General features: G+C 38.6%; 1 protein-coding gene across 1 annotated transcript in view; it reads right to left on the bottom strand.

The window, feature by feature from the left end:
* The window catches only part of LOC311521819 (uncharacterized protein), a 132,437-nt gene that overhangs the window by 112,572 nt on the left and 4,580 nt on the right, over positions 1–15,285 (bottom strand). The window contains exon 2 of the mRNA XM_084630465.1: positions 2,829–3,100. The gene's annotated coding sequence lies outside the window, so the exon portion shown is untranslated. The remainder of the gene's footprint in view (positions 1–2,828; positions 3,101–15,285) is intronic.

Raw genomic sequence — 15,285 nt, 5'->3', positions numbered from 1 at the left:
ATGCCATGGGCATCATTTAATCCTTTTTTTAAATAGGTAATCTTGGTTATTTATTAAGGATTAAGAGGCATGATCATTCTGTGTGGCATCAGATTCTAGAACAAATGTAGTTTGTTAAACGGTTTGCTCTTTCTCACTATTAAAATATTTATTATCTGTGTAGTTTTAACAACCTGATAAAAACCATTAAAAGCATAGCTGTGCGGCCCAGCAGGTAATGCCATTTTTAATGAAACCATAACTGTCATAAATAAAAAATAACTGACTTATACAGTATTAATAATGTACCTCAACTTCCATCAAAAGAGCGGTTTTGGTTTGGAGGAGTGAGGGCTGTAAAACATGCCATAGTTCTTTTGACCAAGTAAAAGGGATTTTTAAGAACTCACCCTCCAGATATTCAGAGCCAAATTCTTTTCTCAAAAACATATAAATCTGGAATAACTGCACTGAACACAACAGCTGTCTATGTTTAACTAAAAGTGAGGCCCAGGCCCTAAACTCCAGTTTGGCACGTTTTACAATTATGTGTTCCTCACCTACAGTAGGACGCATAGGCTAGGTCTACACTACAAATTACTTCAGTATAATTTACAGAATAATCCACATTCCTAAGCAACGTAAATTACACCGACCGAAGCAGCAGTGTGGACAGCGCTATGTTGGCAGGCGACATAGCAACTGCCTCTCACGCAAGCAGGAGTTATTAAGATGACAGGAGAGCTATCTCCTGTCATCTTAGAGCGCCTTCATCTGAAGCACTACAGTGGTGCAGCTGCATCAGTGCACCTGCGCCATTGTAAATAATGTAGTGTAGACATATCCATAGACAAATGGCCTTCTTCATAAAGCGACATATCTTTCCTTCTGTGAGGAACATACTGTCCCAGTAATTCGTGCAGTAGTTTGATGTAGACAAGAACATTATTTATCCACATGCAATGGAGGGCATTAATTATGTTCAAATAATCAATGTAGGATTCAGTTGGGTTAATAAAACTTGTCCCTCTTTTGGAGAACAGGGAGTTTCGGATAATTCATGCTGTACTGTACAGCCTGAATAATATAAAGTTAGTCTAGCTTGGTGGTCCCAACTCTTGTGATTTTATCACAAGTCTCACACTATTTGGCATTTTTCTTTAAACCCCAACTCTTAAAGTCATGTGATTATAAGACATTCTCTGCTTTCACTTAAAATTGGCAGTCCTGATGGTTGCTGAGAAAAACTTAAAAAACATGAACCTTGAAAGCTCAAAAAACACCTGGAACTTTAAGAATGTGAAAACTGTCTTTCAGAGTAAAAGTGTGTCGAATTACCTGGTACTGTTGCTATTAAAGAGCAACTATTTAAATATCCTAGCACTGGCATACGTCAGATACTCAATAAGGATAGTAAAATTGTTAGTTGTAATGCAGAAAAGGTAGAAGAGTTCAATAACATTTCTGTTCCGTATTTGGAAAGAAGCAGAATGATATACTCATATCATAAAGTGGTAAGGAAATACTTTCTATGTCTTTGGTAGCTAGGAAGTATGTTAAATAGCAGCTATTAAAGTTAAATCTTTTTAAACCTGCAGGACCTGATAACTTGCACTCAAGAGTTTTAAAAGACTTTGCCAATGAAAAATCAACATTAATGGTTCTGAGGTCTAACAGATCTTTGGATACTGGGGAAGTTTCAAAAGAACAAAAAAACGATCATGTGGAGTCAATATTTTTAAAAGGGTAAATAGGATGACATGGGTAGCTGTAAGCCAGTTAGACTGACATTGGTGCTGGGCAAAGTCATGGAAAGGCTCATACGGAATGCAATTAGTAAAGGATTAAAGGATGGCAGTCTACTTGGTTTTACTGAAAATAGGTCTTGGCAAACAAACTTAATTTAATTTGGTTGAAAAATGTAACTGTGTTGACACAATCATAGAATCACAAAAATGAAGGGCTGGAAAGGCCCTCAAGATGTCATCTAGTCCATTTCCCTATACTGAGGCAGGATTAAGTATACTTAGACCATTCCTGACAGGTGTTCATGTAACCAGTTCTTAAAAACCTTCAATGACAGAGATAATCTATCTCGATTTCTGCAAGGCAGACTTAGTCCTGTATAACAGTCTGATTTAAAAAAAAAATCACTACACAAAAAATCAACATAGCACATATTAAATAGATTAAAAACTGGTTAACTGATAAGCCACAAGAAGTAATGTTAAATAGGGAATCGCCACTCACTAGTGATGTTTCTAGTCAGGTCTTACAGTGATCTCCTTTTGTGCCTGTCAGGGTTCCTTCCCCACTCTGAACTCTGGGGTACAGATGTGGGGACCCACATGCAAGGCCCCCTAAGCTTATTTTTACCAGCTTAGGTTAAAATCTTTCCCAAGGCACAAACTCCACCTTGTCCTTGAACAGTATGCTGCCACCACCAAGTGATTTAGACAAAGAATCAGGGAAAGCGTACTTGGGAGTCCTATTCCCCCAAAATATTCCCCCAAGCCATAAACTCCCTTTCCTGGGGAAGGCTTGAGAATAATATCCTCACCAATTGGTTCAGGTGAATACAGACCCACCCTTGGATCTTAAGAACAATGAAAAATCAATCAGGATCTTAAAAGAAGAATTTATTTTTAAAAAAGTAAAAGAATCACTTCTGTAAAATCAGGATGGAAGATAACTTTACAGGGTAACAAAAAGATTCAAAACACAGAGGATTTCCCCTCCAGGCAAAACTTTAAAGTTACAAAAACAGGAATAAACCTCCCTCTTAGCACAGGGACAATTCACAAGTTAAAACAAAAGATACTCTAACACATTTCCTTGCTATTACTTACTATTTCTGTAATATTAGATGTGTCACTTCAGTGAGAGCTGGATTACTTGCTTGGTCTCTCCCTTTGTCTCCGGGGAGAACACACACAGAGAGCCCCAAACAAAGCTTCCCCCCAGATTTGGAAGTATCTTCTTTCCCCATTGGTCCTTCTGGTCAGGCGCCAACCAGGTTATCTGAGCTTCTTAACCCTTTATAGGTAAGGAGGGATTTTATGCTACCCTTAGCTATATATTTCTGACAGTGCCAAAGCTATTCAGTATCTTTATCAATGATCTGGAAGAAAACAGGAAAATACAGAATCATTAATGGCAAAATTTGCACATGAACAAAATTGGTGGAGTGATAAATAGTGATGGGAACAAGTCAGTTATACAGACCAACCTGGATTGCTTGCTGAGATGAGCTCAAAATATGTATTTGAATACAGTCAAATGCAAGGTCACATCTAGGAACAAAGGATGTGGGCCATACTTATAGGATGGGGGACTGTATCCTGGAAAGTAGTAACACCGAAAAGAACTTAGGGGCAATGCTAGATAAGCAAGAGAACACGAGCTCCCAGTGCAATGCTGTAACTAAGATGATGAATGCTGTCCTCGGATGTATAAGCAGGGGATTATGAAGAAGGAACAGATTAGTGGTGTTACCTCATTATACAGCCTTCGTGGTGTTACCTCAATATACAGCCTTATTGGAATACTGCGTCCAGTTCTGGGTTTGCCATTTTAAAAAGGATGTTGACAAATTGGAAAGGGTACAGAGAAGCACTACAAGAATGATTTGTGATCTGGAAAACATGCCTTATAGTAAGAGACTTAAGAATCTTAATCTATTTAGTTTATCCAAGAGAAAGTTTGAGGTGTCTTAATTGGGGTCTATAAGTACCTTTATTGGGAAAGAAATTTCTGGTTGTGGACAGCTCTTTAATCTAGCAGAAAAATGCATAATGAGATCCAATGGCTGGAAGCTGAAGCTAGACAAATTCAGACTAGAAATATGGCATACATTTTTAACAGTAAGGGTTATTAAGCATTGGAACAACTTACCAAGAGATGTAGTGGATTCTCCATCATTTGAAGTCTTTAAATCAAGACTGGCTACTTTTTCTAAAAGATACGCTGCTCTAGCTCAAGCAGAAGTTATGGGTTTGATGAAAACATTACTGGGTAAAGTTGTTTGGCCTGTATTACATAAAGGATCAGACTATATGATCATAATGGTCCCTTCTGCCCTTAAAGTCCATGAATCTATTATTCCATCTTAGTTAAAAACTGAATTCTTCACTCACAACTTAAACAGTTTCCCTTTTACATTAATTTTTTTTTAACGGAAGGAGCATTCAACAGTCAATTAGTATAATTATACATGTTTTTCCTGACTGGGAAAAATTAAAATAAAAAATCTATTCTTCTCTGATTGAGAACCTATTTTCATCTACCTCAAACAAACTATTTCAACAACACAATGAGCAACTTTAGATCCTCACACTGAAAGGGTTAACAATAAGGTTTACACAGTTGTATTTCACTAGATTGACCATTAGAATGCCGATGAAAGTGTAGCTTATTTATGTCCATTGATGCACTCAAAGTAATTTGTGAAGAGCAAAAATGTCAGGCTGAGTGATCAGATTGTGCTTCTGTATTGTGCATATAAGTGTCTCCTAGTCCATTTGCTCATCTGTATCACTGCTGCTTACTTGCTAGGAATATTTTTCTAGTATCATACAGTTCATGGCTGTAAATTAACACTACAATCAAACAATGAAATTTAAAGAAATTACAGATTTTAGTTACATTTAGAACAGAAATCCTCAAGTGGGAATGAGATTTTTTTTTAAAGTGACCATGGCTGTTGGCATTTGGTTTTAGTCTAATAACAGTAACTACTGACCATTAATTTGCCATGTGCAGTTTATTTATGCCAGTAAATGAAAATCTCCAACTGGATTCTTCTTAGTTAACCTAATTTAAGTAATATTCCCTGAGAAAATATGCTATCAACAGCAATGAAGTGAAATGTTAATAATGACCTTGGGTGCAATAACAAAACACGCTGTTAATCACAGTGATTGCTGTGTGGAAGGCATTATTGCTCCTGTAAACCTACTGAACTGCATTCACATTCATAACCTAATTATGAACAGTAAACCATTTGGTTTTTTTCTAAATCTAAACCCTTTTATTCTAGTATTCCCATTTACCCAAATCTGACTTGTGTTTACTGTCTTAAATCACTTATTCTAGTAGTAATCCAGCTGTGGTCTGTGGACCTGCATATAATACTGACTTCTCCTTGTTCCCTGCTGTTAAACTGCATCAAAAGAAGAAGAAAACATGTTAACTACTACTTTTCCACGTAAGCAATTGCCATAGCTACCACAGGGATGTTATGCAATTGTCTCATAGATCACCTCACCTTCACAATCTCTCTTAAATTGCAGCCAAAACCAGGGCCAAATACTCTGCTTGTGCAAATTATTGCAGCTCCATTGACCTTCAAGGAGCTGTGCCAATTTACACCAGCAGAGTTCGGTTTGTAGTGTTCATCTTTTCTGAAATACCAATCAATAGAGTTCAGATCCTATACTGACCTTTATCTTTACACTAATTGCTTTTCTTATCAGCAGCTAGATCGTTACATCTTCCACACAGTTGATCTGTCACTTCATTTTGAATAACCTTTTACTCTAACATTCGGTGCTGACTATTAATAAATTAAGAAATAACAGCAAAATAATTACCCTTTCACCTAGGAAAACACAGGTGGGCACCACAGAATGTTCTCTCAGTGACACACTGTTTTGTCTTGTATAATTGATGCAAGTGCGTAATAGGATACTGGTATGTTCTTTTCACAAGCTGTCACTTTCACACACACTATTTGTCTCTATATTATTGCAAATGGTTTACTACTTTTTTTAAAGAAACAGTACTACTTTTAGTATTTAGCCTTTTATTTATTGTAACAAAACAAAAACTGTAGAAATATAAAGCATTTTACTCATGTATAAAAAGTTACTGGTGGACTATTTTTTGTGGTCAGACAAACCAACTTTCCTACAAAAGCGAAAACACTTGTTTCACATTTTAAAATACTATTTGCACCATTTCAAACTTGCAATAAACCAATTATGTTTTAGCAGTACAGGGATAACTAAAACTTTAAGTATTGTTTTTGCTGAGCATAGTGAAGTGCTACATTTTGTGCAGTTAAGATTGCTCTTCCTACATGTACAACTAATCCATAAAACATCTGAAATGAAGGACCAGAGATCAACTTTCTCCAATATCTAGTATCAGAATTCATTGCTAGTAAATTAATTCAGCTTTGTCTGTTGCATGTTTTATGCATCTGCCAGCACAATGGTGAACTGAGGTGTTGCAGGCGCCTTTGTGATGGACTAAGGAAATGCTAAGGTCTGTTGCTTTACATCATCAATCTGAAACCTCAATGAAACTTTCCCTGAAGGTTGACTCCAAGCACATTCCAGAAGAGCAGTGACTGGTGACCAGGCAGGGGTGGGGGGGTGGGCGCTGAAAAGTCCAAGTAGTGCAATGCAGTGCAGCAGCAGTTTAACTAGCTCTGCACCAAAACATGCTTCCTTTTTAAGAAACCCTGCTTGTTATCACAAAAAGGCCATATACTTTCCATATACAGGAGTTTATTTTTAATATTTTGTATTCAAAGTTCACAAAGGTTTTCCATTATTTGTCAGTATAATATTTTCACATAATTAACTAATGTGTTTTTCTTAGTTACGAGTTATTAGATTGATTTAATAAACTGGTTAGGCAACAACTTTGTAATGTCAGTTGCCAACTTTCCTAGCATTGGGAATGTTAGTAAAATATAGTGGCAAAGTGGTCCAGTATATAAAGCACTGGACTTGAGTCAAACAACCTGGGTTTTATTCACAGCTTTGCCAATGACCAGTTGTGTTCCCTTGGCAAATCACTTCCCATCTCTCAGTTCCATCCCTCAGTTTCTGCATGTGCAAAACGGAAATAATAGTACTTCCTTTGTAAAGCACTTTGAGATCTGTGAATGAAAAGCCAAATATTGCCTTTAAATAAAGCAGTTAAGATGTTTTAATTGCAATAAGATTTATCTGAGTTCTATTTTATATTGCTGATGAGTGTAAAATATTCCAGATATTAATAACGAAAAACATCTTCTATTGGGGAGGGGAGGGAAGACTAGGCTAGCCCTACCTAGCAAAAAATTGACTGACTGATCTAATAACTTTAGACCTTCTGTCTTTAACTACTATGATCCAGTTTGAGTATGGATTCTCAATGGCTACTTAATTCTTTAAACTATTTATAATTTATAATATAATGAACTAATGTATTTATATCAGAATTAATCATCATAACATTTAATTAGTGTTTGACAAGGATTAATCTGGCTGAACTCCCCTCCCGCTCCCCCGCCCCCCAAGAATAGGAAAATGGCTGGACACCAAGACACTATTTTTTCCATCTGCTTCTGGTAAGGTGCATTCTTAAAGTGCTAATTCAATCAAGGTCTTTTGAATTTCATTTATCCAGATAATGAGAGTCAGATGCCGACCATCCTGAGATTATAAAACAAGCTTATGTGTACAGGCAGAAAGCAAACTGCGAACACCAGTGTGAGTGATTTGATTTCGGATAGACCTATAGGAAAAACAGACAGACAAAAACCCAAAACACTTTGCCTGTGAAGGAGATAAGATTATGTTTCCAGGTTACTTCCTTTAGGTACGTCTTGTATTCTACCTGTTACAAATCATTATATCAGTCTCACTAGTGAAACATATGCCATTCACAATTAAAACCAATCCAGAAGTCACAGATATATGTAATTATGACTCCTTCTGCTTGTTAAATTTACTTCTTAGACAGACCAAGAACTCTGCACAGATAAAGAATGCACTGAAATATTTGAGAAATGCTCAAAAGAAATATTGAAGCACATAATTTTCCTCTTACAAAATAAAAACAAACGTCCATTTAATTTCAAAATACTGAACAATATATTCTAGAGCATAAAGTTTAAGTGCCAGATCCACCGGTGCTATAAAATGGTATAGCTCCACTGAAATCAATAAAACTATGCTAAATTATACTAGGTAAGGATCTGGCCCTAAAGTTATTGATTGATAAAATTGTTTGAAGAAAATCATACATTCAATCCTTTGCTAATGAGACTGGACAAGATGACCTGAGTACTTTGCCATCTCTAACTTCTATGAAACTGTGATTACATTTTAGAAGGAAAATAATCTCTCTTTTGGTTCTACTTTAAAAAAATATTAATATAAAATCAAATTCATTAGCCATTTACAACCCTTAAACAAGCCAAAGGCACTTTTCAGTAATGGTGGTTTTCTTTTCTATATATTCCAGCCTTATGACAATAACCTTTAATACCATGCTGGGGTACTAGATTTAATACTGAGTAGGAAGGAAGAGAGTGCTACCTTCAGCCTTACAAACACCACATCCAGCAGCATCAAGGCGCACTTTGGAGATTGCCTACCCAACTATTGACCTGACCCAACCCAATTTAGCTTGTTAGAATTCAGAGAATAACAATACAGATGAATGGGTAGACGTTAAGTGTAGGGATGGTATGTGGAGTACATGAAGATGAAAACTAAGACCTTCCAAAGCTAAGGCCATATCAAGTTCTCCCAGCAAAAAGAATGTCAGCGGCAGATGTGCAGGAAACTAGACAACTTTGTCTACCTGCAGAGCAGGCCATCCAGTCCCCTAAACGTATGACATGCTACTCCATACCCCACCTCTTTCTGGAGCATTGCTGTTAGCATTTCAATGCCTTTGCCTAGCTCCTACCTTCACTTCAAGGAAGTCTGATAGCATCAAACAAGAAACCACTGAAATTAATGATGACAGGATCACTGTTAATTCTTGCAGTACTACCCTACAGAAAGATTCTGCAAAATGGTGCCACAGATAACTCCTTACTTTGTTACTCCATTTAAGCCCACTGGTTATCTTCACAAGTGTAAAAGAAAAATGTACATTTGATGGAAGTCTGATAATCTAGAATCACTGGCAACAATAAGGTATCTTTGTATTGTCCTTGTGAAATACACTAAGGATATTCGCAAAAAGAAAAGGAGTACTTGTGGCACCTTAGAGACTAACCAATTTATTTGAGCATGAGCTTTCGTGAGCTACAGCTCACTTCATCGGATGCATACCGTGGAAACTGCAGCAGACTTTATATATACACAAAGAATATGAAACAATACCTCCTCCCACCCCACTGTCCTGCTGGTAATAGCTTATCTAAAGTGATCATCAGGTTGGGCCATTTCCAGCACAAATCCAGGTTTTCTGGATATTCTGAGTCTAACAGGAAACAAGCATCTCGGAAATAAAGTTTTGCTTTCTGCTACAACAAAACAACATAAGTCATTTATTCACAGCCCACAGGGTTAAACCACAAATAACACGGGTAACCAAACTGGGTTTTCCAGTTTATCTAGCAGAGCTTCGTTTAAAATTCACTTCTTCCTTCAGCCTCATAGCAGTATAAACCATGTGTTATGAATGTCACCTGCAGGAATATTGCCTTGACAGTGTCCTATAAAACACAGCAGTTCCCTCAGCATGGGGTTCTCAAATTCACTAGGCACTTCAAAGCTGTCTCAAGATTCTTCTATAGGAAGGTCATTTTAAATAAAAACTGGCCCTATTGGTTTGGCCTGGGTAAGGAGGACACACTAGGGAACATCAGGATTGAGTGACCACCATGTATTAAAATCTCTTTTACCTCCTTGCTGCAAGTGCTCTCCTTAACTCGGGCATCCTAGACTCTACAAATTATTGGATTATCCAGTGCTTCAGTTTCTAATCTGGTATTTAGGTGTGGCCTCTCACACTGACCCATCAGTTATACCCAGGTTTATTATATCAGAAAGCTATCCTTGAAAAAATAAAATAACTTGCTCTACCTCCTTTCCATTAGGAAGGCTCCAAAATCACTACTTATTGCCTGAATTCAATTTTCCAACATTTCTATTTTGCTTAATATAATCCTTGTTCTTACTATTTACAATACTATTTGAAAATATTAGTTACTCGTTCATATACATACATATTTCCCAATCTATGGGAATTTGCTGAACAGAGAATTCAAGATTTGGCTCTTTTTTCTTCATATACTTTACATACCAGTCTCCCTATTTGTTATTTATATTGGCTACCTGTTTTTTTAAACAGTGCTCATACAGGTCAAAAGATGATCATGTTTTATGTCCAAATTTTCTATCCGGTTCTTAATTCCTCTAAGGAACGTATAGAGCATAAATCTTTTTGTGATGGAAAACCTCTGAAATCACTCAGATTCACAAGAAACTCGCTGCAGATTTGCTGAAAAGTTCACAAACCTTTAGGCAAACCTGGGCTAAAGTGTCTGATTTGTAACAAAATACAAATACAAATTCACACCACTCTGCTCTCACAGATCTTAGTCCTGACTTGCAAAACCCTAGTTTGATCCTGTCGTGGTTCTGCCTTGAGCAGAGACAACTAAATATATGGACTTGTGCCAAGCTATGAGGCAATATTCTGATTTGAATGGATGTCTAACTGAGGATTGTTAGACATTCGTCATTTTACATGTGATCCCATCTAGGTTTTCACTAAGATGAAGAGCTCTTGCATTAAACCACTGCCTCTTTGCAAACTAAAGTAGATTTTTACTTTCCTTAAAATCCCAAATCAAAGGAACTCCAGGTTGACAAAAAAAAGAAATCAGCATTGTTGTAAAAATTGTGTTACACAGTGTGAATCAACATATTATCCATGCTAAGGAACAGGTCAGCCTAAGGCATGATTTATGTGTACTTCAGATCCCACACAGGAAATAAGCCTAAAAATTATAGAGGAGGTCACACAGTAGGCAAAAGTCAACTTAAGGTTAGAATTAAAACTTTAAAAGTGAGGGAACAATCCATATTTAAGTACATTCCACCACAATTCAAACTAAACTAAATTGTGATTTCAGTAAATCCTGATACAGTATATGTATAAAAAACAATTGAAATCTGACTATACAAAATACTGATATGCTAAATCATGTTGTTAATTTTAGCATATGGAATCCTAGAAATTAGATGACTATACCACCCAGTCCATTCCCCTGCCAGTACCGATTGAGCCCCAATACAATATTCAGTATATTTAGTTTTTATCTCCATCTTTCTTGACATTTCATAATATAATGCTAATTTTTCAAATACTGTAAAATATACAATCCATGCTCTCACTAATAAGCAAAAAGTTGCTTTCTACTACAACTATAATCTAACTTGTAAAGACACATATACAAAATACTACAGGAAGGAGTAATACACTAAGGAGGGTTCATGCATTTTTATTAACAAAAATATTAGTATCTACTAGGGCTCTCAAGTGATTAAAAAATTAATCGTGATTAATTGTGCTATTAAAAATTAATCACCATTAATCTCACTGTTAATAATAGAATACCATTTAAATATTTTTGGATGTTTTTTACATTTTCATATATATTGATTTCAATTACAACACAGAACACGAAGTATACAGTGCTCACTTTATATTTATCTTTATTACAAATATTTGCACTGTAAAAACAAAAGAAATTGTATTTTTCAATTCACCTAATACAATGCAATCTCTTTATAATGAAAGTTGAACTTACAAATGTAGAATTATGTACAAAAAAACTGCATTCAAAAATAAAACAATGTGAAACTTTAGAACCTACAAGTCCACTCAGTCCTACTTCAGTCAATCGCTCAAACAAACAAATTTGGTTACAATTTGCAGGAGATAATGCTGCCCACATCTTGTTTACAATGTCACATGAAAGTGAGAACAGGGGTACACATGGCACTGTTGTAGCCGGCATCGCAAGATATTTACATGCCAGATGCGCTAAAGATTCATATATCTCCCTTCATGCTTCAGCCACCATTCCAGAATATATGTGCCCATGCTGATGATGGGTTCTGCTTGATAACTATCCAAAGCAGAGCGGACCGACGCATGTTCATTTTCATCATCTGAGTCAGATGCCACCAGCAGAAGGTTAATTTTCTTTTTTGTGGTTCGGGTTCTGTAGTTTCTGCATTGGAGCGTTGCTCTTTTAAGACATCTGAAAGCATTCTCCACACCTCATCCCTCTCAGTTTTTGTAAGGCACTTCAGATTCTTAAACCTTGGGTTGAATGCTGTGTCTATCCTTAGCAATCTCACATTGGTACTGTGACATTCTATATCTTGGGGAAGCATACTGTAACCCCATATTCCTCACTTTCATATAATCGTGACCTTACATATAAAGCATGCCTTGTAAGGTGTCATAATATAAAGGGAAGGGTAATAACCTTTATGTATGCAGTAATATAAAATCCCTCTTGGTCAGAGGTACAGAATCACTTACCTGTAAGGGGTTAATCTGTTCAATTAAGCTAGTTGGCACCTGACCAGAAGGACCAATGAGGAAAGAAGATACTTTCAAATCTGGGGGTGGGGGAGAAAGGTTTTGTTTGTGCTCTCTGTGTGTGCCCTCTGAGACAAAGAGAGAGACCAAGCAGGTAATCCAGCTCCTACTGAAATGATACATCTAAAATTACAGAAACTTATTCCTTGTAAGTAATAGCAAGGAAATGCATTAGATTATCTTTTGTTTTAGCTTGTGAATTTTCCCTATGGTAAGAGGGAAGTTTATTCCCGCTTTGTAACTTTAAAGTTGAGCCTAGAAGGGAAATCCTCTGTGTTTTAAATCTTTTTATTACCCTGTAAAATTACCTTCCATCCTGACTTTACAGAGGTGCTTCTTTTACTTTTTTTCTTTATAATAAAATTCAGCTTTTAAGAACCTGATTGGTTGTTAGTGTCCTAAAAACCCAAGGGTCTGGTCTGTGCTCACCTTGTTTACCTATTTGGTTGGTATATTATTCTCAAGCCTCCCCAGGAAAGGGGTGAAGGAGCTTGGGGGGATATTTTGCGGGGGATAGGGCTCCAAGTGGCCCCTCCCTGAATGTTTGTTTAAATCACTTGGTGCAGCAATACCATCCAAGGACAAGGAAAGGAATTTGTGCCTTGGGGAAGTTTTTAAGCTAAACTGGTGGAATATAAGCTTAGGGGGCCTTTCATGCAGGTCCCCACATCTGTACCTCAGAGTTCAGAGTGGGGAGGGAACCCTGACATAAGGTATCAGGGGAAAGGTTATGATCGGCTGAAAGTCATTTCTCTATCCATATATGTGTATCCTTAATGCATATAAAGGTATGAGAATTGTGTTGTATGGTGGTCAATAAAACATGCTGTAAATAGGGGAATCAGCCAGATATTAGCTCCCCAGAGGCAACAGCAAGGAAAGTAACCAACATCCAGGCAGGGTGCCAAACAACCCATCAACAGCCATTGTCCAGCAAGGGAGCTACAATACAATGACTCACAGGCACGAGGCCATACCAGGGGAATTGCTCAACCTTGCTTAGAGAGACTCAGCAATGCCCCCCAAGACATGCCTGGATCTGTGCTCCCCAAGCACATGGGCTGAGGGTATAAAACAGACAGAGTGGACACATACTGGGCCCTTCTCCTGCCCCCACTTCCGCTGCAAGCAACTAAGACACTGAGAAGAAGACAAGACTCCAACAGAGGAGATTGGCTCAGGTATAAGGAACAAATCTGTATATTAAGGACCGCAATATCCAGTGGGGTGAGAAAAACTGCTTAATATAGATCAGAGGGGGGCAAACTATGGCCCGCAGGCCACATCCGGCCCACAGGACCATCCTGCCAGGCCCTTGAGCCCCTGGCCTCTCCCCTTGTGTCCCCACTCCCCTGCAGCCTCAGCTCGCCATGCCGCCAGCGCTCTGGGCAGCATGGCTGCGAGCTCCTGCCAAGCAGTGCAGTGGTGTGGCTTGCTTGGGCCAGGAGGCACGGCTGCCAGTCCTGGTGCTCTGAGCGGCATGGTAAGGGAGCAGGGAGCCCGGGGGTTGGCTAAGGGGCAGAGGGTCCTAGGGGGCAGTCAGGGGACAGGAAGCAGGGGGCGGTTGGATAAGTATGGAAGTCCTGGGGGGCCTGTCAAGGGGCTGGGGTGTGGATAGGGCTCAGGGCAGTCAGGGGACAGGGAGTGGGGGGTTGGATGAGGGTGGAGTCCTGGAAGGGCGGTTAGGGGCATGGGGTCCTGAGAGGGGGTGATCAGGGGACAAGGAGCGGGGGGATTGGATAGGTCGAGGGTTCTGAGGGGGGCAGTCAGGGGGCAGGAAGTGGGAGGGAGCAGATAGGGAGTGGGGGCCAGGCTGTTTAAGGAGGCACAGCCATCCCTACCCAGCCCTCAAACCAGTTTCGGAACCCCGATGTGGCCCTTAGGCCAAAAAGTTTGCCCACCCCGATCTAGATGTTGCCCAGTCTAATAGGGTTGAGTGTTTAGATTTACGCGCTTATATTTTATTTTATTTTGGTAACCACTCTGACTTTTTGCCTATCACTTAATATCACTTAAAATCTATCTTTGTAGTTAATAAATTTGTTTATTCTACCTGAAGCAGTGCATTTGGTTTGAAGGATGTCAGAGACTCCCTTTGGGATAACAAGCTGGGTACATATCAATTTCTTTGTTAAACTGAGGATCTCATATAAGCTTACAGCGTCCAGCGGGCATAACTGGACGCTGCAAGACGGAGGTTCCTAGGGTTGTGTCTGGGACCGGAGATATTGGCTAGTGTCATTCGGTTGCACAATCCAAGGAGCAGCTTACATGCCAGAGGCCATGCATGAACAGCCCAGGAGTGGGGGTTCTCACAGCAGAGCAGAGTAAGGTTGGCTCCCAGAGTCAAAGACTGGAGTGACCTAGCAGATCACCGGTCTGGATAAAACCAGAGGGGAACATCCCAGGTACCTTCTTTGTGTTCTGTCAAATCTGCTGTGAAAGTGTTCTTAAAACGAACATGTGCTGGGACATCATCTGAGAGTGCTATAAAATTAAATATATGGCAGAATGCAGGTAAAACAGAACAGGATACATACAATTCTCCCCCAAGAAGTTCAGTCACAAATTTAATTAACACATTATTTTTTTAATGAGCATCATCGGCATGGAAACATATCCTCTGGAATGGTGGCCGAAGCATGAAGAGGCATATGAATGTTTAGCATATACGGCACGTAAATACCTTGCAACGCTGGCTACAAAAGTGCCATGTGAACGCCTGTTCTCACTTTCAGGTGACATTGTAAATAAGAAGCAGGCAGCAATATTTCCTGTAAATGTAAACAAACCTGTTTGTCTTAGCGATTGGCTGAACAAGACTTAGGACTGAGTGGACTTGTAGGCTCTAAAGTTTTACATTGTTTTGTTTTTGAGTGCGGTTATGTAACAAAAAAAATTCTACATTTGTAAGTTACACTTTGACGATAAAGAGATTGCATTATGGTACTT

Source organism: Lepidochelys olivacea, assembly GCF_965140295.1.
Source record: "Lepidochelys olivacea isolate rLepOli2 genome assembly, chromosome: 6".
NCBI classification, from domain to species: Eukaryota; Metazoa; Chordata; order Testudines; family Cheloniidae; genus Lepidochelys; species Lepidochelys olivacea.
The sequence above is the reverse complement of the archived record's forward strand: the minus strand, read 5'-3'. Positions and strand labels throughout refer to the sequence as shown.